Source organism: Triticum aestivum, chromosome 1B, assembly GCF_018294505.1.
Source record: "Triticum aestivum cultivar Chinese Spring chromosome 1B, IWGSC CS RefSeq v2.1, whole genome shotgun sequence".
NCBI lineage: Eukaryota > Viridiplantae > Streptophyta > Magnoliopsida > Poales > Poaceae > Triticum > Triticum aestivum.
Window position 1 is genome coordinate 508,902,195 of NC_057795.1, and position 23,061 is coordinate 508,925,255.

General features: G+C 42.5%; 5 pseudogenes; all 5 read right to left on the reverse strand.

Moving 5' to 3' along the window:
- Positions 1-364: 364 nt before the first annotated feature.
- Positions 365-2,431, reverse strand: LOC123079270 (probable RNA-dependent RNA polymerase 2; annotated as a pseudogene).
- A 102-nt stretch (positions 2,432-2,533) lies between these two features.
- On the reverse strand, positions 2,534-3,993 carry LOC123079279 (probable RNA-dependent RNA polymerase 2; annotated as a pseudogene).
- A 1,287-nt stretch (positions 3,994-5,280) lies between these two features.
- Positions 5,281-6,821, reverse strand: LOC123079287 (probable RNA-dependent RNA polymerase 2; annotated as a pseudogene).
- A 100-nt stretch (positions 6,822-6,921) lies between these two features.
- On the reverse strand, positions 6,922-8,813 carry LOC123079295 (probable RNA-dependent RNA polymerase 2; annotated as a pseudogene).
- Positions 8,814-8,840: 27 nt separating this feature from the next.
- LOC123079303 (probable RNA-dependent RNA polymerase 2) lies at positions 8,841-10,643 on the reverse strand (annotated as a pseudogene).
- Between the last annotated feature and the right edge of the window lie 12,418 nt (positions 10,644-23,061).

Sequence of the window (23,061 nt, forward strand, 5' to 3'; positions counted from 1 at the left end):
AACCAACAATGAGCCAATAGATTCCATTAATGATACGACCAATTCCCCCATTTTTCCTAACAAAGGTAAGTTGCCGATAATAAATGACACTGTTGCACCTTCATCAAGTATGAGGGTGAGAGTTGAACACTTCTCGAAAGATTGGTTTGGTGTAAAATCTAGTGCTCCGACCCAAGTAAACTTCACATCCTCTGTGCATGCATGAAACCAGTCATCGGAGGACCTTGAATAAACTGTAGGCCTAGAAATTGTAGTGCCTATTCTTGGTGCATACCTGAGCTAAAACTAACATTAAATTGACATTATGAAGCTGACAGTATGAACTTTAGATGGTCGCCTTTCAGTTTCAATATAACATATAACATTACCTTCCTCCTCGTTGAGGGAAGACAACACAATCAACCAGGTTCTTAGCATACAATCCATTGTGATATACAACTTCAAGTACTCCGATGTCACTAGGATGGAGACAAGGATTTCTTTCATATTGCAACTTCTCCAACAACAATTCCTGTTTTCTCTTTCCCATTATCTTTAGGAAAATACAACTGATCATATCCTTATGCCCTTTCTGATTGTGTAATTTTGATGTAGACTTGACAATATTTTAATTCGCTTGTTTCGTCCAAACTACCAATATTTACACGGCCATTCCGGACATGAATATTATATTTAGTTCTTATGTCAGTCAGACATTATATTGATGAGCCTTAAGAATCATCGACAGGTAAGGCTCTAAACTTGGTTCATAACTTTGAAGTAACATTTTGGATGTTGCCTTCGTTTCGTCACTACCAATTTTCCCCATAACAGAGAGAGCAACTTCTTTGTTCGTCAGCATTTCAGCTAATTTTAGAATGTCATCTTGCTGCATCAACTTAAATATCTCATCTCTTGTTCCCATAGTCGAAAGGAGAAAGATAATTTTACTATTCATATAGCATGCCTGGGCTTTGCTCCAACTTGTAATGTTAAACGTTGTGCTCTTTGATTCAAATTCCTTCATGCTAGGCTGCAGAGAAATATTTCACAAGGAATCATGGTTGACAGCAACAACTCCTTTGTAGCTACCACTACCATGCCTTATTTGAAAAGCTGGAGGAGGGTTAGTATGGTCTAATCCAATTCAGTGATCAATTTCTTTCGCAAATCTCTCAAGATCTTCCCAATACCATCAGAAAATATGTATTTTGTGCCATCAGTTGTGACTAAAATATCTAGAATCTCTTCCACATCCCGTGGTATGATTTCAACTGTTTGTCTGGAGGAGTTGAACAGATGACCCATTCTAGCAAATTTCTTCAAAGTGGCCCATCCACTTTCTTATATCCTTGGCCTTCAGGAATCATTAGAAGCAAACATTCAAATCGCTGTTCCAGATATCTTCCAATATTCTGATAAATCGGCTGATTTATCGCTTACCGTTGTTTGACCGATAAGATAAATCAGCCGATATGGCGATAAGTTGACCGTTATGCTGAGAAATAGGTCGATTTACCCCTTATCATGGGCCGACCAATAAGTTCCCGATAAGCGATATCCCCAACATTGATTCAAACAGAACTTCAAAAAGTTGACCTAATGAGAAGGCAAAGAATTCATACTTCTTTTGACCAATGTAAAGTCCTCCTTTCAGGATAGATAAAATGCGATAATACAACCAGTTTTCCAGGGTTGGGAAAAGAACCCTCGTCCAGTTCTAGCAGAGATAACATCTAGTTCTAGCAGAGTTAACATCTGGAAAAAGCTTAGTCAAGTCTTCATCAGCAAAAGTACATAACACTAGCAAAGTCAGAAGCATACTTTCCATTAGGCTTAACCACATAAACTGAAACTTCTTCGCCAGGTCCCAAGCCGTATATTTTGGACGGAGTAATGTGAATTATGTAACACATCATTAATTTTCCTTCAACTTTGGTCCTACTAGACATCAAAGAATTGTGGCTCCTTTTCCTACTATGAGCCTCCTGCTAGATGAAGTGCAAAGATTCATAGCATGTAAACTCTAAGCTGCTCATTTACTCAAAAATTCTCCTTGAAATATGAAGTGGTATTTCTTAATGAGCTTTAAACAGATCAGCATTAACATGTTTGGCAACTATCTTCCCCATGTGAACAAGAAAATTGAGACAAAAATAACCTCAAAAGGCACTGAGCAACCACTCGGGCAGTCAACAAGGGGAACCAACGGTGAGCCAATAGATTCCATTAATGATACGACCAATTCCCCCAATTCTCCTGACAAAGGTAAGCTAGCTAAAATAAATGACACTGTTGCACCTTCATCAACTATGAGGGTGAGAGTTGAACACTTTCCGAAAGATTGGTTTGGTGTAAAATCTAGTTCTCTGACCCAGCTAAACTACGCATCCTCCGTGCATGCATGAGACCGGTCATCTGAGAACCTTGAATAAACTGCAGGCCCAGAAATTGTAGTGCAAACATGAGCTGAAACAAACATTAAATTGACATTATGAAGCTGACAATATGAACTCTAGATGGTCGCCTTTCAGTTTCAATATAACATATAACATTAGCTTTCTCGTTGAGGGAAGACAACACAATCAACCAGGTTCTTAGCATACAATCCATTGTGATATCCAACTTCAAGTACTCCGATGTCAACAGGATGGAGACAAGGATTATTGATATTGCAACTTTTACAACAACAATTGTTGTTTTCTCCTTCCCATTATCTTTAGAAAAATATGGTTGACCATTAACCTTATGCTCTTTGTTGTTTTTTATAATTCTGATGTAGACTTACCATATTTTAATTCGTGTGTTTCGTCCAAACTACCAATATTTTCACGGCCTTTTGGGACATAAATATTACATCTAGTTCTTATGTCAGTCAAACATTATCTTGATAGGCCTTAAGAATAATCAACAGGTAAGGCTCTAAACTTGGTTCATAGCCTTGCAGTAACCTTTTGGATGCTATCTTCGTTTTGTCACTACAATTTTCCCCATAACATAGAGAGCAACTTCTTTGTTTGTCAATATTTTCAGCTAATTCATGCATGTCATCTTGTTGCATCAACTCAAATATCTCATTTCTCATTCCCAAAGTCGAAAGGAGAGAGATAATTTCACGATTCATATAGCTTGGCTGGGCTTTGCCTCAACTTGTAATGTTAAACATTTTGATTTTAGATTCGAATTTCTTCATGCTAGGCCGCAGAGAAATATTATGAAAGGAATCATGGTCGACATCAACAACTCGTTTGTAGGTACCACTACCATACTTATTTGAAAAGCTGGAGGAGGGTTAGTATGATCTAATCCAATTCGGTGAGCAATTTCTTTGGTAAATCCCTCGGTATCTTCCCAATACCATTAGAAAATATGTATTTAGTGCCATCAGTTGTGACTTCAATATCTGGAATCTCTTCCACATCCCGTGGTAGGATTTCAACTGTTTGTCTGGAGGAGTTGAACAACTGGCCCATTCTAGCAAATTTCTTCAAGTGGCCCATCCACTTTCTTATATCCCCGGCCTTGACGGAATCATTAGAAGCAAACATCCAAACATGACTTCCACGAAGTTGACCTGCTGAGAAGGCTATGAATTCATACTTCTTTGTGAAATGAACCCTTATCCATTTCTAGTAGAGATAACATCTAGAAAAAGCTGAGTCCAGTATTCGTCAACAAAAGTAACTCTAGCAAAGTCAGAAGCATACTTTCTAGCAGGCTTAACCACATAATTTGAAACTTCTTCCTTAGGTCTCAAGTACTATATTTTGGATGGAGTAATGTGAATTTTGTAACACATCATTAATTTTCCTTCAACTTCGGTCCTACAAGACATCAAAGTATTGTGGTTCCTTTTCTTGCTATGAGCCTCCTGCTGGATGAAGTGCAAAGATTCTGAGCATGTAACTCTAACTTGCTCATTTGCTCAAAAATCCTCCTTGAAATATAAACTGGCGTTTCTTAAAGAGCTTTAAACAGATCAGCGTTAACATGCTTGGCAACTATCTTCCCCATGTGAACAGGAGAATTGAGACGAAAATAACTTCAAAAGGCACTGAGCAGGCACTCGGCAGTCAACAAGGGGAACCAACGATGGGCCAACAGATTCCATTAATGATACGGCCGATTCCCCCAACGAGGGAGTAAATTGTTAACAAATTGCTAGCACTGGTGCACATCATCTATTTTTGCAATAAATGCCCCTGTCCCCCAAAATTGTCCATAACAAAAAATACTCTAGTTTTACTGAAGTTTGAGAACAAACAAATGCAAATTCAGTTACCACTCTACTCACATTTCACGAATACAGTAGCGAACCATACCACCGAGTTAAATCAAGGTATGCACACAATGCATATCAACCTATTGTCTGCCTCACCTCACTTGTATGAATCTCATATGTCAGATGTAAATGCATCTAAAATTTTGGGCTTTCTACTTCACCATGTGATCGTAATGTCTAACTAATATTATGTAAAAAGGAAAGAAATGGAAGTATCAGAGCAACACGGTGAGCAGCTCACCTGCAGCAAGATGTCGGTAGGCCCAACAAAGCTGCACTGGTAGCAGTTCCGGATGTCCTCAAAGAACATGTCAAGCTTGTACCTCTAGGAATCACGATTCTGGTACAGGTCTATGCATCGCTTCCCTGAGATGACTTCTACATGGACGCTATCCCAAGAATTAGCCACCTCAAATTTGCGCTCGGCGACACGGTTGCCTAGCCCAATGCATCTGAAAGTGAATTAGGTCATCATCTTGGAGACAAATGGTGACTGGACAATATAGATAGTTATCACTTGAGTCCTTCCTATTTGCAGCCTTCCATACTGTCTTTACGCAGTTCTTACCCTGCCCGAATGGTCAAAGCAAGGGCATTCATCACTTCTACTAAATGTTGCTTTTGCAAATATTTCACTCCTGACAACTTTGTCAGCCCTCTCTTACGCATTTTCTCCAAAAACATGCATTTGAGATCCAAGACAGAACCACCGCAGCCCCCCATTTCCTTTGGTGGGCAAGGTATGCCATCATCACTATTTGCTCTTCACAGTTGCAGAGGGCAAGGTTTGCTAACATTAGTAGGGGAGTCCATCTTCCTCCTCAAAGGGACACTACGATTCTCACCCATTGAATGGAAATTCTTGCCGAAAATATAGTCCTTTCCTCTATTCTCATACTGCACGCTCTCGACCTCTTCTCCTCCAGGGATCTAACCTTTACGAAGCTCCCGACAGTAGATGAGGCACGACACTAGGGCTTGCGAGGGAGGCAAAGTGTGTCTCCTGAACTAACCCTCAGTCAGACATTATCTGGATGGGCCTTAAGAATCATCAACAGGTAAGGCTCTAAACTTGGTTTATAACTTTGCAGTAACACTCTGGATATTGTCTTTGTTTCTGCAGTACCAATTTTCCCCATAACAGAGAGAGCAGCTTCTCTGCTCGTCAGCATTTCAGTTAATTCGTGTATGTCATCTTGTTGCGTGAACACAAATATCTCATCCCTTATTTCCAAAGTCGAATGGAGAAACATAATTTCATGATTCATATAGCATGGGCGGGCTTTGCTCCAACATGTAATGTTAAGCATTGTGCTCTTAGATTCGAATTTCTTCATGTAGGCCGCAGAGAAGTATTATGAAGGAATCATGGTCGACATCAACAACTCCTCTGTAGCTACCACTACCATGCCTTATTTGAAAAGCTGAAGGAGGGTTAGTATGGTCTAATCAAATTCGGTGAGCAATTTCTTTGGCAATTCTCTCAGTATCTTCCCAATGCCAGATTTAGTGCCATCAGTTGTGACTTCAATATCTGGAATCTCTTCCACATCCCGTGGTAGGATTTCAACTGTTAGTCTGCAGGAGCTGAATAGCTAGCCCATTCTAGCGAATTTCTTCAAAGTGGCCCATCCACTTCCTTATATCCTCGGCCTTCAGGGTATCATTAGAAGCAAACATCCAAGAAGCACTTCCACGAAGCTGACCTGCTGAGAAGGCCAGATATTCGTAGTTCTTTGGACCAACGGAAAGTCCTTCTTTCAGGATAGTTAAAATGCGATAATATAGGCCAGTTTTCAAGGGATGGGAAAAGAACCCTCATCTAGTTCTAGAAGAGATAACATCTGGAAACAGCTTAGTCCAGTCTTCTTAACAAAAGTAACTCTATCAAAGTTAGAAGCATATTTACTATGAGGCTTAACCACATAATTTGAAACTTCTACCTCAGGTCCCAAGCAGAATCTTTTGGATGGAGTAATGTGAATTATGTAACACATCATTAATTTTCCTTCAACTTCGGTCCTACTAGACATCAAAGTATTGTGGCTCCTTTTCTTGCTATGAGCCTCCTTCCGGATGAAGTGCAAAGATTCATAGCATGTAAATTCTAAGTTGCTCATTTTCTCAAAAATCCTCCTTGAAATATGAACTAGTATTTCTTAAAGAGCTTTAAAATGATCAACATTAACATGTTTCGCAACTATCATCCCCATGTGAACAAGAGAAGTGAGACGAAAAATAACTTCAAAAGGCACTGAGCAGTGACTTGGGTAGTCAACAAGGGGAACCAACGATGGGCCAACAGATTCCATTAATGATGCGACCAATTCCTCTAATTCTCCTAACAAAGGTAAGCTGTCAACAATAACTGACACCGTTGCACCTCATCAATTATGAGGGTTAGAGCTGAAAACTTCTTGAAAGGTTGGTTAGGTGTAAAATCAAGTGATCACACCCAGGTAAACTTCGCATCCACCGTGCATGCATGAAACCGGTCATCTGAAGAACTTGAATAAACTGCTGGCCCAGAAATTGTAGTGCACATTCTTGGTGCATACATGAGCTGAAGCAAACATTAAATTGACATTATGAAGTTGGCAATATGAACTCTAGATGGGCGCCTTTCAGTTTCAATATAACGTACAACATTACCTTTCACGTCATTGAGGGAAGACAACACAATTAACCAGGTTCTTAACATACAATCCATTTTCATATACAACTTCATGTACTCCGATGTCACCAGGATGGAGAGAGGGATTTTTTGATAGTGCAACTTTTCCAACAACAATTGTTGTTTTCTCTTTCCCATTATCTTTAGAAAAACACGTTTGGCCATTATCCTTTGTTGTTTTTTGTAATTCTGATGTACAGTTTACCATAATTTAATTCGCCTGTTTCGTCCAAACAACCAATAAGTACACGGCCTTTCGGAACATGAATATTACGTCTAGTTCTTATGTCAGTCAGACATTATCTTGATGGGCCTTAAGAATCATCAACAGTTAAGGCTCTAAAGTTGGTTCATAACCTCGCAGTAACATTTTGGATGCTGTCTTAGTTTCGGCACTACCAATTTCCCCCATAACAGAGAGAGCAGCTTCTCTGGTCATCAACATTTCAGTTAATTCATGCATGTCATCTTGTTGCATCAACACAAATATCTCATCTCTTATTCCCAAAGTCGAAAGGAGAAAGATAATTTCACGATTCATATAGCATGGCTGGGATTTGCTCGAACATGTAATGTCGAGCACTGTGCTCTTAGATTCGAATTTCTTCATGCTAGGCCGCAGAGAAATATTACGAAAGGAATCATGGTCGACGGCAACAACTCCTTTGTAGCTACCACTACCATGCCTTATTTGAAAAGCTAAAGGAGCGGTAGTATGGTTAATCCAATTCGGTGAGCAATTTCTTTGGCAAATCTCTCATTATCTTCCCAATACCATCAGAAAATATGTATTTAGTGCCATCAGTTGTGACTTCAATATCTGGAATCTCTTCCTCATCCCGTGATAGGATTTCAACAACTTGTCAGGAGCTGAACAGCTGGCCCATTCTAGCAAATTTCTTCAAAGTGGCCCATCCACTTTCTTATATCCTCGGCCTTCACGGAATCATTAGAAGCAAACATCCAAACAGAACTTCCATGAAGTTGACCTGCTGAGAAGGCTAGGAATTCATAGTTCTTTGGACCAATGGGAATTTCTTCTTTCAGGATAGTTAATTTCGATAATATAGGCTAGATTTGAAGGGTTGGGAAAAGAACCTCGTCCAGTTCTAGCAGAGATAACATCTGAAAAAGCTTAGTCCAGTCTTCGTCAACAAAAGTAACTCTAGCAAAGTCAGAAGTGGATTTACTGTGAGGCTTAACCACATAATTTGAAACTTCTTCCTCAGGTCCCAAGCATAATATTTTGGATGGAGTAATGTGAATTTTGTTACACATCATTAATTGTCCTTCAACTTCGGTCCTACTGGACATCAAAGTATTGTGGCTCCTTTTCCTGCTATGAGCCTCCTGCTGGATGAAGTGCAAATATTCATAGCATGTAAACTCTAAGATGCTCATTTTCTCAAAAATCCTCCTTGAAATATGAAGTGGTATTTCTAAAAGAGCTTTAAACATATCAGCATTAACATGTTTGGCAACTATCTTCCCCACGTGAACAAGAGAATTGAGACGAAAATAACCTCAAAAGGCACTAAGTAGCAACTCAGGCAGTCAACAAGGGGAACCAACGATGAGCCAATAGATTCCATTAGTGTTACGATCAGTTCCTCCAATTCTCCTCACAAAGGTAAGTTGTCGACAATAAATGACATTGTTGCACCTTCATCAAGTATGAGGGTGAGAGTGGAACACTTTCCCCGAAAGATTGGTTTGGTGTAAAATCTAGTGCTTTGACCAAGGTAAACTTCGCATCCTCCATGCATGCATGAAACCGGTCATCCTCCGTGCATGCATGAAACTGGTCATCTGAGAACCTTGAATAAACGGCAGTCCAGAAATTGAAGTGCATATTCTTGGTGCATGCATGAGCTGAAACAAACACTAAATTCACATTATGAAGCTTCAAGTACTCTCTCCGATGTCACCAGGATGGAGACAAGGATTTCTTTCATATTGCAACTTTTCCAACCACAAATCCTGTTTTCTCTTTCCCATTATATTTAGAAAAATACGGCTGGCCATTATCCTTATGGCCTTTCTGTTTTTTGTAATTCTAATGTAGACTTGACCAGATTTTAATTCGCATGTTTCCTCCAAACTACCAATATTTACACGACCTTTCGGGACATGAATATTACATCTAGTTCTTATGTCAGTCAGACATTATCTTGATGGGCCTTAGGAATCGTCAACAGGTAAGCCTCTAAACTTGGTTCATAACCTTGCAGTAACATTTTGGATGTTGTCTTCATTTCGTCACTACCAATTATCCCCATAACAGAGAGAGCATCTTCTTTGTTCGTCAACATTTCAGCTAATAGTTGAATGTCATCTTGCTACGTCAACTCAAATGTCTCATCTCTTATTATCCCCATAACAGAGAGAGCATCTTCTTTGTTCGTCAACATTTTAGCTAATAGTTGAATGTCATCTTGCTGCGTCAACTCAAATATCTCATCTAACTCAAATATCTCATCTCTTATTCCCACAGTCGGAAGGAGAAAGATTATTTCACGATTCATATAGCATGCCTGGGCTTTGCTCCTACTTGTAATGTTAAACATTGTGCTCTTTCATTCGAAAGGATAAAGATTATTTCACGATTCATATAGCATGCATGGGCTTTGCTCCTACTTGTAATGTTAAACATTGTGCTCTTTCATTCGAATTCCTTCATGCTAGGCCGCAGAGAAATATTACGAAAGGAATCATGGTCGACAGTAACAACTCCTTTGTAGGTACCACAACCATGCATTATTTGAAAAGCTGGAGGGTTAGTACGGTCTAATCCAATTCGGTGAGCAATTTTTTTGGCAAACCTCTCAAGATTTTTCGAGTACCTTTAGGAAATCTGTATTTAGTGCCATCAGTTGTGACTTCAATATCTGGAATCTCTTCCACATCCCGTGGTAGGATTTCAACCGTTTTTCTGGAGGAGCTAAACAGCTGGCCCATTCTAGCGAATTTCTTCAAAGTGGCCCATCCACTTTCTTATATCTTCGGCCTTTAGGAATCATTGGAACCAAATATCCAAACAGAACTTCCAAAAAGTTGACCTGCTGAGAAGGCCAGGAATTCATACTTCTTTGGACCAATGTAAAGTCCATCTTTCAAGATAGATGAAATGCGATAATACAACTAGTTTTCAAGGTTTGGGAAAAGAACCCTCATCTGTTCTAGGACAGATAACATCTAGTTCTAGCAGAGATAACATCGGAAAAAGCTTAGTCCAGTCTTCATCAAGAAAAGTAACTCTAGCAAAGTCAGATGCATACTTTCTATCAGGCTTAACCACATAATTTGAAACTTCTTCCTCGGGTCCCAAGCAGCATATTTTGGATGGAGTAATGTGAATTCTGTAACACATCATTAATTTTCCTTCAACTTCAGTCCTACTGGACAACAAAGTATTGTGGCTCCTTTTCCTGCTATGAGCCTCCTGCTCGATGAAGTGCAAAGATTTACAGCATGTAAACTCTAAGATGCTCATTTTCTCAAAAATCCTCCTTGAAATATGAAGTGGTATTTTTTAATGAACTTTAAACCGACCAGTATTAACATGTTTGGCAACTATCTTCCCCATGTGAACAAGATAACTGAGACAAAAATAACTTCAAAAGGCACTGAGCAGCCACTCGGGCAGTCAACAAGGGGAACCGACGGTGAGCCAATATATTCCATTAATGACGACCAATTCCCCCAATTCTCCCGACAAAGGTAAGCTAGAGAAAATAAATGGCACTTGTATTTTGTGCATTCTATTTTTTTTCCTGGTAATTTTTGCCATGTCATATTTCTGAACATAACTTTTTCCTTGGCAATTTTTTATTTTTTGCCATGCTGTCTTAGAAATCATTTTTGTTGTAAACCTTGCCATTGTAAAAAAAAATATCATGCCAAATTATGAAATAGTTTGATCAAACTCGAATGGCATTTTTTTGGAATTTTCATGTGTTATATAAGTATCATGTTTTAGTAAAAACAAATTGAGGGGTATTATTTTAGTAAATGGCTGTAATATAGTCACGTGGGCAATTTTTCCTTCTAGTCCTTTTTATGCCTTTTCAGCCTTTATAAAGTCCTTCTACTTGTGTTCACATATGGGCCTATTTTGGCCCATATTTCCTTTTCCTTAGCGCTAAGTTTTCTCGAACGGGTAGTTCGGGCCGGGAGGTTCTCCAGATGGAATGAAATCGTTCGGTCGGTACCTAGTCGCCCGCCGAACAATACGTTCGGGCACATGGTTCTCGAGACCGAACGATTTCGGCCGTTATTGACGTCCATAAACTAACGGAGTGCGGACTTTTACCAGCTACATATGGCTGACCAAGATTTTCTATGGGACCTTTACCGAAAAAAGCTTTCGCCCCGCTTTATAAATAAAGCAAACCTCCAAAAGCACATACAAGGACTAGTTCAGAATTCACACACCCAAGTCACACAATAATAAGTCCAAAGGTACTGCTGAGGGCACAGCTCAACTAGCCCAAAACACACACGAAATAAGAAACAGGCTCAGCCGGGGCCAAGGCCGGACTAATCAGGCTCAGGCGGAGGCGGCGGTGGTGGCGGCGACAGGCGGACGGCCATCGAGCGGAGGTCGGCGATGAAGGCGGAGATGGCGTCCCGGTCCCGCGGGCGGCTAAGCGGCCGCCAGAGCTGCAAGTAACCAGATAGTTTGAAGAGAGCGTCAGTAGATCGTCGAAGAGGGGAGCGCTGAATCACAAGCTTATTGCGAATAGTCCAGAGCATCCACGCGAGGGCCCCAATCTCAAGCCACCTAATGTGGTTCTATGGGACTTTACGTATTGTGTGCAACAAGTAGTTCTGACAAGGTTTCAAATTTCTCGTAATGTTGTGTGCAACAAGTTGATTTTGACCAGGTTACTTATTCTTGCATAGCTCATTAATGTGCTTTGCACACAGTGAGAAGTTACTAATTGGTTCCATCAAGCGTCCTGGAGAAGAAAAAACTATAATCGCACAAAACATCAAGGGCTCTAATCTAAGCTTATCGTGTGATGCTGCTTATCGATGATGTGTTTATCCCATCATAGCATTGCGTCTCTATGTACTCCTCCCCGTCGCATCCCCTCCTTTCCAGTGCACGAGAACGCAACACGCTTACACATCGATAGGTTCAACAGTCAATCAAACATCAAAAGTTCAAACTCCGGGAAAAAAGAGAAGGCGTCAACCTGGGGCTTGGCCTCGAGGTCGCAGAGCCTGCGGAGCTCCCGCGAGTCGCCTCCAGCGGCCACCTCGACACAGCCCACGCCACCGTCGGACGGGTCGCTGCACAGCGGCTTGACCGAGCATCTCAGGGTGAGCTATCGAAGTACCCGCGCCGCCTCCTCCGGCGGCAAGTGTGGTTTGTTCCGCGCCGGCCACATTGTTGCCATGGCGGTGGCTTGGCTTCTCTCCTCTCTTGTTGGCTCGCTCGGTGGTCGCCTGGAGTCTCCAGTTCAGGTGGGCGGTGAAGGCTGGTTTTGCGATGCTGGGCCTCTCAGCGATCCTAGCGAAAATGCAAAACGAAGGCCGAGGTCCACACAAAGGCTTTAATTTTTGAAGAATTAATACTCATACTTTGAAGTTTGAAAAAACACACATAACCAAAGACAGTGTACATATGTGCAGATTATCATGATGAAATACTTTAAAATGAGAACTACACAAAAAATCGCTTTTCAGCATATGTATTGTTCATCCTCAAAGTTCATAAAAAAATTGTAGCTTGCAATTCAAGATATTTCATCATAAGATTTGACACACATATTCATTAGATCGTTGTATACTTGTATATCTTTTCATAATTTTTTGAAATTGAAAAGTTCAGAATTTTGAACTTTTCAAAGTTAAGGCCTCCATGGAGCTCGGCCTCCAAAACGCTCTACTTGTGATCGTTATCCTATTCTGCCCCTGTTATGCTAAGATTGTGGCGGCTAGCACGTCGCGAGCTTGGGAGGCGAATGATTATTCGTGCGGAATCAGTCAGCTGATCCAAAGTATTTCCCATTCAATAGTAGAGAAATATAAAAATAAAACGGTTAAAAAAGAGTAATGTTTGTTGTCCTGCCAGGCAGAGTACTTCATCCAACCTTACACGTCCCCTTCCCCCTTTCTCTCTGTTTTGATTTTCCCCTCTCTGGTGTTGACAGAACCCAACCATATAGTGTTAGGAACATATCTCCCTTACCACGATTGTGTGGATACATGATACAAATCTCACTAAATAGGATATGGTTTAGCACTGGAGGAGCACAAAATTAGGGATAGGCAGCGGCGGCAAAGAGGAAGGATGCACTCGTTTGGTCATGAGGCGACCGAGGAAGAAGACCAAGTTGTGCTTGTTCAGAAAGCTACTCCTTTTTATACTGTTTCACCAGCCAAGGCCCATTACCAGCCCGAGCCAATTCATGCGTTCATGGAGCATCGCTTTGCCATGCATGCTACCAGGCTACTAACGCAATACCAGCGAAGGCTTACCAGGCTACCAACCAAGGCACCCACCAATTCGAGTACTCGACTGAGGGCCTAATAAACCCAGACGGAGGTAGTACTATACATAGCAGCGGTGCAATCATCACACAGCTTGCCAGTGGCACAAGTGCGGTTACCACTTATTACATCTTCTTGCCAACTCCCACTTACTTACCACTTAATATTATCCTTTTGATATTAAGATTTTCAATGCATAGCAAAACATTTCTAATCTTTCAACCGTTTCAGGTGCATATGTGGGTATGTCATATTAAAATCAAATAACAATCTTCCTCATTTCATAGTTTGTGATGATTGGTTGCTACTTTGCACAAGACCCAAAAGGGATGTCTATGTATCCTAGCTATCCGATAGATTGCTAATGATCGAAAAATGGCCAAATTGGCAAAGTTGTAGGCGACCATGTAAGTCATGTAGAAAGAAAATGCGCTGATGAGCTGAGGACAAACTGTCACACCTCCATAGCTGGGAATCGTGGCATATCTCCCTCCCTGCACCCTGTCTAGTTGTGGAAGTTATGTTGAACTGATAGCCCACTTAATCTAGAAGTGGCGTTTCATTCGTGCAATCCACATGATATGGCATGAAGGAAACAGGGACACACAGCTGCACCCACAAGGTTTAGACTTCAGAGTTCAGAGATCACATCCCAGAGGGAACCTGCTACCTCCTCGCATTTAAATTTCCTGGTTCAACAATTGCTCACATGTCACAGCCATGTGAAAGTTGCCAGTAGGTGCAAGGTTACAGGCAAGCACAGATATGTGTCTCATCAATTAAGCACAAGACAAGATCCCTCCATCAATTTCAATTTCCAACAACATCGATCGGGCATTCATTCATATTGCTACCATCCTAAATGAGATGTCACGGCAATATCACGTCACCATTTGATGATAAGCATAGGTAAAGGAAACAGATGAAGCCCGAGCTAGCTAGCTAAAAGATTCTCGGACTGTCATGCACATGATGGGATATATATGTATCTCTTGAGGGATATATATGTTGCTTATGATGGCACTTCTAGAAGTTCTTATGGGCGGGAAATAATATAGTGCGCTGCTCCCAAGAATAAAGTGCTAGATGCACTTTCTCTTTGTGAATCCCGTGATGACATTTTCCCCAAAATTAAAGTGCTAGATGCACTCCCCCCCCAAGTCTCTTCTACCAAACCCACCATCGTGCAATCCTAGTGTCTGTTGTCATGGTGATTCTTCCATGTTTCCGTCCTCTATAAAATTGCCTTATGTCCATACATGTGTGGCTTACACAATTGAGTCGTGTAGAGATTAAGAGAATCATATGAACTGCGAGCCAGGGGTTCTAGCAATATTTTGATCAACACTCCCTTATTGCACCATCCACGAGAAATTTTGATGGGGATGTTTTCGTGAATATGTCATGTAGCCTACACAATCAAGTGTTGAGCTTGGAGAGCTAGCAAGCTTAAGCCACCAACTGTTGAATGTGTAAGATGGTTAAAGTCCGGTCATATTAACTCATAACTCCATCCATTTCATATCTGCTAACTAGCTTAGACATCTTACTGAAGAAAATTCAATTTCAACAACTCAGATGTTATGCCATTCTAGATGGTGAAATGTTTGCCTACTCATTTCGATCTTTTTGGCTACAAAGTATAATATCTGGCATGTTCTGTCATGTTCAAAGAGTATTGTAGGAAGGCTCTCGAGTTCCTCTCTTTTGCTCAGGATATACTATGTGAGGTCTAAACCATGAGTGGTGTAAGTGACTGTCTTTTAGATATATATCTATATATTCCCATACCATTACTGAAGGAGGAAACTAGCTAACGAAGTTAATTTGGCACGGAATGATGTTGAAGAGGCTTTTCGTGTCAAACAATTATTGTGACTGATAGGTCTCTAACGTATGTATAATTTTTTATTGTTTCATGCTATTATATTATCAATCTTGGATGCTTTATATGCTTCTATTTTATATCATTTTTTAGACTAACATATTAACTCGGTGCCCAGTGCGAGTTGTTGTTTTCTGCTTGTTTTTTGGCCTTTCAAAAAATCAATACTAAACAAAGTCCAAACACGATGAAAACTTTATGGTGATTTTTTCTGGACCAGAAGGGAAACTAGAACGTTCGGGAGGAGGCCAAAAGATCTACGGGAGAGCGACGAGCTCACCCGGTGCGCCCGAGGGGGCGCCCCCTGAGCTCGTGTGTCCCATGCAACTTTGTTTGACCTAATTCCACCTCTGTAAATTACGAAATATTCCCAAACCAACAGAGAGCAACCCGAAACACTTTTTCCGCCGCCGCAAGCTTTTGTTCTTCCACAATCTCATCTAGAGGCCTTTTCCGGTACTGTACCGGATGGGGAATTGATCACAGAGGTCTTCTACATCATCCTTTCTTCCTTCCAATAATGCGTGAGTAGTTCACCACATACCTACGAGTCCATAGCTGGTAGCTAGATGGCTTCTTCTCTCTCTTCGATCTTCAATACCATGTTCTCGATCTTCTTGGAGTTCTATCCGATGTATTTTTTTGTGGTGTGTTTGCTGGTATCCGATGAATTGTGGGTTTATGATTAGATCATTAATTGAAAGTAATTGAGTCTTTTTTGAACTTTATTATGCATGCTTATTATAGCTTTGTATTTCTCTCCGATTTATCCATTTGATTTGGCCAACTAGATTGATTTACCGTTAGTGGGAGATGTGCTTTGTGATGGGTTCAATCTTGCGTAGTGACAGAAAGGGTAGTGAGGCATGTATTTTTATTGTTGCCATTAAGGGTAAAACAATAGAGTTTTATTCATATTGCTTGAGTTTACTTTGTCTACATCATGTCATCATATTACATGCATTATTCTTTTTGTTATGAACGTAATACGTAGAGAGGCAAGCATAGAAGTGCTCTCGAAGTGGAGTAATAGTAATAGATGCATAATTATTTCGGTCTACTTATCATGGACGTGATGCCCATATACATGATCATTGCCATGAATAACTTCATAACTATGCATTTTTCTATCAATTGACCAACAGTAATTTGTCTACTCGCAGTATGTTATTGTTTTGAGAGAGAAGCCTCTAGTGAATACTATGGCCTCCGGGTCTACTTACCTTGCTGAAATTTATTTACTTTTATTTTTATCTATCTATCACTATCAGAATTAATCCTTGCCAGTGACGAGTTCAAGGGGATTGACACCCCTCTTGCCCGTGTTGGGTGCAAGTATTTGCTTTTGTGTGTGCGGGTACTATTCATTAGGATTTGCATTCTTCTCCCATTGGTCCGATAAACCGTGGTTCTCACTGAGGGAAATATTTATCAGTTAGTATATTGCTTCACCCTTCCACTTCGAAAATCCCAATGCATCTCACAAGTAGTAGTGACGTCGAAATTCAATACCAAATCTGAAGTGTACCAAATGTGAGGTGTTATGATGATTGTGCAAATATATCAAATTCTTATGAACAATCTGATTTCATTTGAACAATCATCAAATCTTCAATCATGGCATTTAAGAGTGCCTTCAGTGATCTAAAGATGGTGTGGCAACACACGACTAAAGATAAGTCAATAATGATGATGATTAATGCATGAATAGAACTCTCATGTGCTAGCTGGAATAGACATAAATCACCGACATTGTTAAGGGCACGGGTGATTGCTTAGGTACTCAAAATTATTATGTTGTGATCAGGAATTCTTTTGTAGGTCGTTTAAACCCTTGGTGTGCATTCACTAAATATGTGGTATAACAATTTTCTTTAGTGAGAATATAGATGTTCGCAGGGCATGAACAAAAAAACCAATGTATCACCATAGGGATATATATATATATATATATATATATATATATATATATATATATATATATATATATATATATATATATATATATGTTGCTTATGGTGGGACTTCTAGAAGTTCTTATGGGCAAGAAATAATACACTGCACTCCTCCCAAAATTAAAGTGGTAGATGCACTTTATCTTTCTAAATCCCGTGATGGCACTTCTCCCAAAGTTAAAGTGCTAGATGCACTTCTCCCAAACACCAACAAATTTCTTCTACAAATCCACCATCATGCAATCCCGATGCCACTTGTCATGGTGATGTCTTCCATGATTACAACAATTGCAATGTGGCATTCATTATTTATTCTATTGGTAAGGTGTATACTAGCAAAATTATTCAACTTCATTTTTTTTCCTATTAGCTCAGCACATTCCACTGGAATTGCTACTCCACATCATTTCATGAACCTCTGTTTCTTTTCATTAATAGGTTTTGAAGAGGGTACTAGAGGCATGGGACCTCTAATTTATCTTCATGTATTCTCGAGCTGCAGCGGCATCCAAATCAAGTCTAGAACTAGAAACTGTCTTCATCTACCACTTCCAGGATCATTGGTTCTGCATTAAGAACGTGGATGGAGAGTGGTACGACTTCAATAGTCTATATCCAGTCCCGCTCTCATTTTTCCTCTCAGCTTACCTTGACACCATGACACTACTAGGAAAAGGCATGCTAGTGGCGCACCAGTTTTGCCTTCTAATGGCGCACTACTGGTGCGCCACTAGCATCACGCCATTAGAATTAAATTCTAATGGCGCATCACTGGTGCGCCATTAGTATCTGGTGTTCTAATGGCGCACCAGGTAGTACACCATTAGTATAGCCCACAGTGCGCCATTAGAATGCCTCCGAGGGGGCCATATGTACCCATGTACTTTGGCATACTAATGGCACACCAGTGGGTGATGCGCCATTAGTGTGATTATCTCAGTGCGCCACTAGTGTCTTGTGTGGTGCGCCACTAGTATGAATATTAGGGATTTTTTTTCTGATATTTTCACAGGTTTCAAAATATATTATTGGACAGAATTTAGACAACACCACACAGCATCGAATACAATAGAAGATTAGTCTCCGAATACAAATCATCATATTAATCTCCGAATTCAAAAGACCAAGCAAAGATAGAACATTACAAGTCTCAAGACCGCGAGTAGCGAGTTTGTCTTCACATTACAAGTCGATATCGATCATCTAAACTACCATCACATAGAAGAAAGTTGCTGTCATCACAATGAGCATCATCGCGATGAAACTGGTCTTCATCCGGTTCCTCCAACGCTCCCTCCTCTCTCCCGCTAGATAGCGGGCGTATCTAGATTCCGCCTCCGCCCTAGTGGTGTACCCTTTGTAACTGTTACCGCTGAAACGGTGAACCTGTCTCCGACACTCCTCCCAGTCGTCGTAGACTCCGGGAACCTTACCCTTGTACACGACATACGACGGCATCTCTATGCACAAGCCAAGCAACAGACAATACATAAGCAATATATAAGTATGCAACAAAAGGATCGGAAGAGAAAAGCAAGATATTAATAGCACGATTCATGTTCCTACTAATAAATAGCATCGATTACATCTAAGTTGAACGACTGTCCAAACCAAAGAGACATACAAGTTCATTAAAGTTTAATTACAACATGAGCCAATCAATGTTTCAGAACTACATATAGCATCACTCCTTTTGACTCGACTCATGGGGGACCGGAGCGTGGATGAAGCCGCCGTCTGTTGTGATGGTCATGAAATCGCGGGCGTTGTCAGCCTGCATTTGTAGCGTTGTGTCTATCTCACGGTTGGACGGTTGATATCTGAGGTAGAACTGCCCCGAGGTACGAAGGACATCTTGATGGATAATTTCCGCAAACTCCGACTGGATGCGAAAGAATTCTTGTTTGATGTCCGCGTCCTGGATTGCCGACAAGCTCGCGGCCCAATCTTTGAGATTATCTGGTAGCAGAAGGTGATGATGGTCTCATACGATTGCCCGCAAGTGATGGAGGGCATAGTAGGCATCCTTCTGACCGCCAGGCGGCTGCTTGACGCAGGAGAACTTTGTATTGTGGGCAAACACGTGCGCGCCGTACCGCCTACGAACTGGCTTGGTGAAGGTGCCTCCAGATTTGGCGTAGCCGGGGAGAACATCATCAAGAACTTTCTTGATATTTGTGTAGTCTATCTTAGAGTCACGGTCCGGGTCGAAATACGTGTCCATGGAATATTTCGGGCTTAAGAGGATGAGTGTGCAATGTGTGTCACTGCACAGAACACAAAATGTTAGAAAAAAAAAAGAACGATCCAAATCTAAGAAATCATATGTTACGGGGCGGTTAGGGGATGACTTACTCGGGAAAGTAAGGCACGAGGAAGTTATCCTTATCTGGGTTTGCCAGAATGACGCCTTTGAGGTAAGAACTCGCGACATGCCGGTCCCCAGCGTTGCACAAGTTCTTGGCATGCATGTAGAAGGGGTCGACTATCACGATGTCCGGGGTCTTGTCTCTAATGATCTGTATCTCCATACTCAGCGAAAACAGCTGAACGAGGGTGTAGTGCAGCGGATGAAGGTTAAACATAGCAAAGATGTCATCAAACCGCAGGACGATCGTACCCTCGATGGGGCCATCCACAAAGCCCTTGCCCTCTGGCACCTTGGCCACGAAACCGGGTATGCCACATCATTCTCTCTGAGACGCCGCTTCTCCAAAGAAAGAACACTGTCATGCAGACTCTGCATAGCACTGGTTGCAGCATTGAGCATATTTGTCGGTAGCATCGCCCTACCCGCCACATGCACCCTCCTCGAGATATCCTTAGGTAAAGGTGGCTCGTCCTGAGCACGGATCGTACTCGGTGCCGGCTGGCTGGCACCCTTTTACTCTTTTTTTTCCGTCCCTTCTTCTTCTGTTCTAATGGGACTGAGTTCTGCTCACAGACCGCCTTCTTGAGTGTGTTGGGGCTGATAATATTTGGCTCCTCGGCTATCTGAGGCTCGGTGAAGTCGGCAGCTGGAGGCGTCTCCTGAGAACTGAACGCCAGACGACGCCTGATGCAATTGGGTTTCTCCGCCATACCAGCTAGACCGCGGTCGTCTTTTGTAGGGTTGGGTTCTTGAGAAAGAGGCCCGCAGAATTCGTCATCGTACCCATGTTCGGCAAAGTACTTATCGACGTTGCTAAATATACAGCCGTCGTCGTTGTCGTCGTCGTTCAGATCCTGTGCCATATGCATGTTCGGATCCTGTGCCATAAGGATGTCCGGCATGTCCGGTAGCGTTGCGGCGGTCTTGCCATGGCTTGGCGCCGGCACGACTGGCAGTGTTGTCTTTGGGGTGGTGTCCCCCGCCCCCAAATGAATCTGGCTCTTCGGCAAAAGCAGGGGCCAGCTTATGCAAGTGCTGAGGGTCATCAGATCATCTTCGTTGGCCCCAGCGGGTCGAATCGGAGGTAACAACTCGTCGTAGCCTGGCAGCACCCGAACCAGTTCAACCCTATACATGGTGGGTGGCATCGATTTACCGTGGAACACGGGGTTGCCCGGTTGAACGATTTTGCCCTTGGCAACATCGACCAACTCGTTGTTCACGAAGTGTAGGAGAGTGCACGGAACGTCGGCGGCGCCCTGCGAAAACATGTAGGACGTCAGGGATGCCCAGTCAAAGGCAAAAGGAGATAAAGTCCTCGGCCGAGAGGCTTAATGAGTTACCGTGATGATGGCGTCGAGCTCGGCTAATGTCGAGGCACCACCAACGGTGGGCGTGCAACTGGCGGAGGGGCCGCTTGCTGCCGAGGTGCCGGCCGGCGTACACCCGGGTGCATTAAGCTCCAATGCCGGCCGTGCCGGCGTCGGAGACACCAATACCGCCGCCGGAGACACCAATGGCGCCGCCTACGCGTTGTGCGAGTTGCTGGCCGTGAAGCTGAGAATCCGGGGCGGCCTCTGTTGGCCACCCGCAATCCACGTCGTCAGCCCATGAATCAAGGTAGGCATAATGCCAGTGAGCGTCGATCCTAGATGTTGTTGCACTTGCTCTTGGATAATCTCCGGAATCCACGCCACTTGTGCCTTGAGTTCTTGAACCTCGCGTGACTGGCTTTCTGAGCTGGTCTTTTTCTCCTTTCGCCCACCAGCGGTATAGTATGACGACCATTTTGTGGACAAGCCTTTGCCGGCCACACGACCAGCTGAAGATGGCTTACTGAGCTTATCCTTGTTTTTCATTATGTTCAACGCCCTATTTAGAGTGTTGTCCCAAGCATGGGTGCTCTGAGACAACCCCGCGCTACTGCTTTCAGTCTCCTTCGCTAGAACAAGCTCAAGCGCCCTGGTCTTCGGATCCGTGTTAAGCTCCTTTGTTATCGGGTCCTTCTTGTACCGGGCCCTGACATAGTTCCTGGTCTGCTTGTCACTGCTGTATTTGTCGAAGCGGGGCGGTAGGCCTTGCTCGGCATGCTTCCTGTCCTCCTTGTCCCATATAGGCTCCGCCACTTTGTAACCGCCGGGACCGAGTTTGTGTTCCCCTAAGTTCAACTCCTGCATTTCTTTCCCCCACTGACTTGATTCGGAGGTTGCACTGCTCTCGCACTTGATCTTGAACTCCTTGTAGTCATCTTCGCTGATCAAAGGATTTTTCGCCTTGATCTTCTCATAACTATCACCTTTCTCAATCATTCTCTTCACTGCGCTTCTCCAAGTAGACAGGGTCGTGCTCATCCTCGTGAGGGCGGCACTGTTCACTTTATTCCCTGAGAGGCGTGTGTTTTCAAATTCAGCGGGGAACTTGTATCGCTCGTATAGCTTCATGAAGAGGAGGTTGCGCAAATTCTCTCGGTCCTTATGCCTAAGGTTCTCGGTGTTGATCGAGACGATGCTCCGGAGAATGCACCCGAGCTGAACCGAGTACCCCTTGACTATATGTTTGGGCTCCGTTGGATTCCCGTCGGAATCCACTTGAGTAAATTCCTCCTTGACGGTGCAGAGCGCGTTCGGGCGCCGGTCCTTCCGTTGCCTCTTCGGTTGGCTGCCATCTATGCGTGCGCCACCATCATCAGTGGTGTCATCCCCGACGGCACTAGGGGTTGTGTAGTCAGGATCGGTGTCTTCCGCAGCGTCCTCATAGCGGTGATGTTCTTTCTCCAACTCCTGGGATAGCTCTTAGAATTGCTTGCCACCCAAACCGCCAGCCTCATCGTTGTGGGCCATGTTTCGCTCTAAATAGGAAAAAAGTTTGGTCAAAAAGTTGGTTATTGTCAAGGAACAAGATCATGGTCTCATCATTTAGGGTTTGTCGACACCGAGGCATCCTAAAAGCTAAGCTTTTATCGTTTAGGGTGGGTCGATGCCGAGGCACCCTAAAAGCCTAAGCATACATCATTTAGGTTCTCATCGGCATCGAGGCATCTGGGGCAGCCAAGTTAAGTTTTCATCATTTAGGGTTTATCGATGCCGAGGCACTCAAGGTTGGGCCTAATCACTTGGCACTAATCACTTGGCTCTATTGCCACCTATGTTGGGTTTATCATCTAGGGTTTATCGATACTAAGGAGAATTCTAAGTTGGGCCTAATCACTTGGCTCTATTGCCACCTATGGTTTAATGCAGCAAGAATGGCGGGGCAGTTGATCCTACTTAACTAAGTACTAAGATACCCCGGCGCATGCATTAGTCGCAAGTATCCCATATGTCCTATTTTTAGCAAAGTCATGCTAAAATTCACGGAAAATTTCAGCATGACCTTTGCTAAAAATAGGACATAAATGAATAATAGTACACTTAG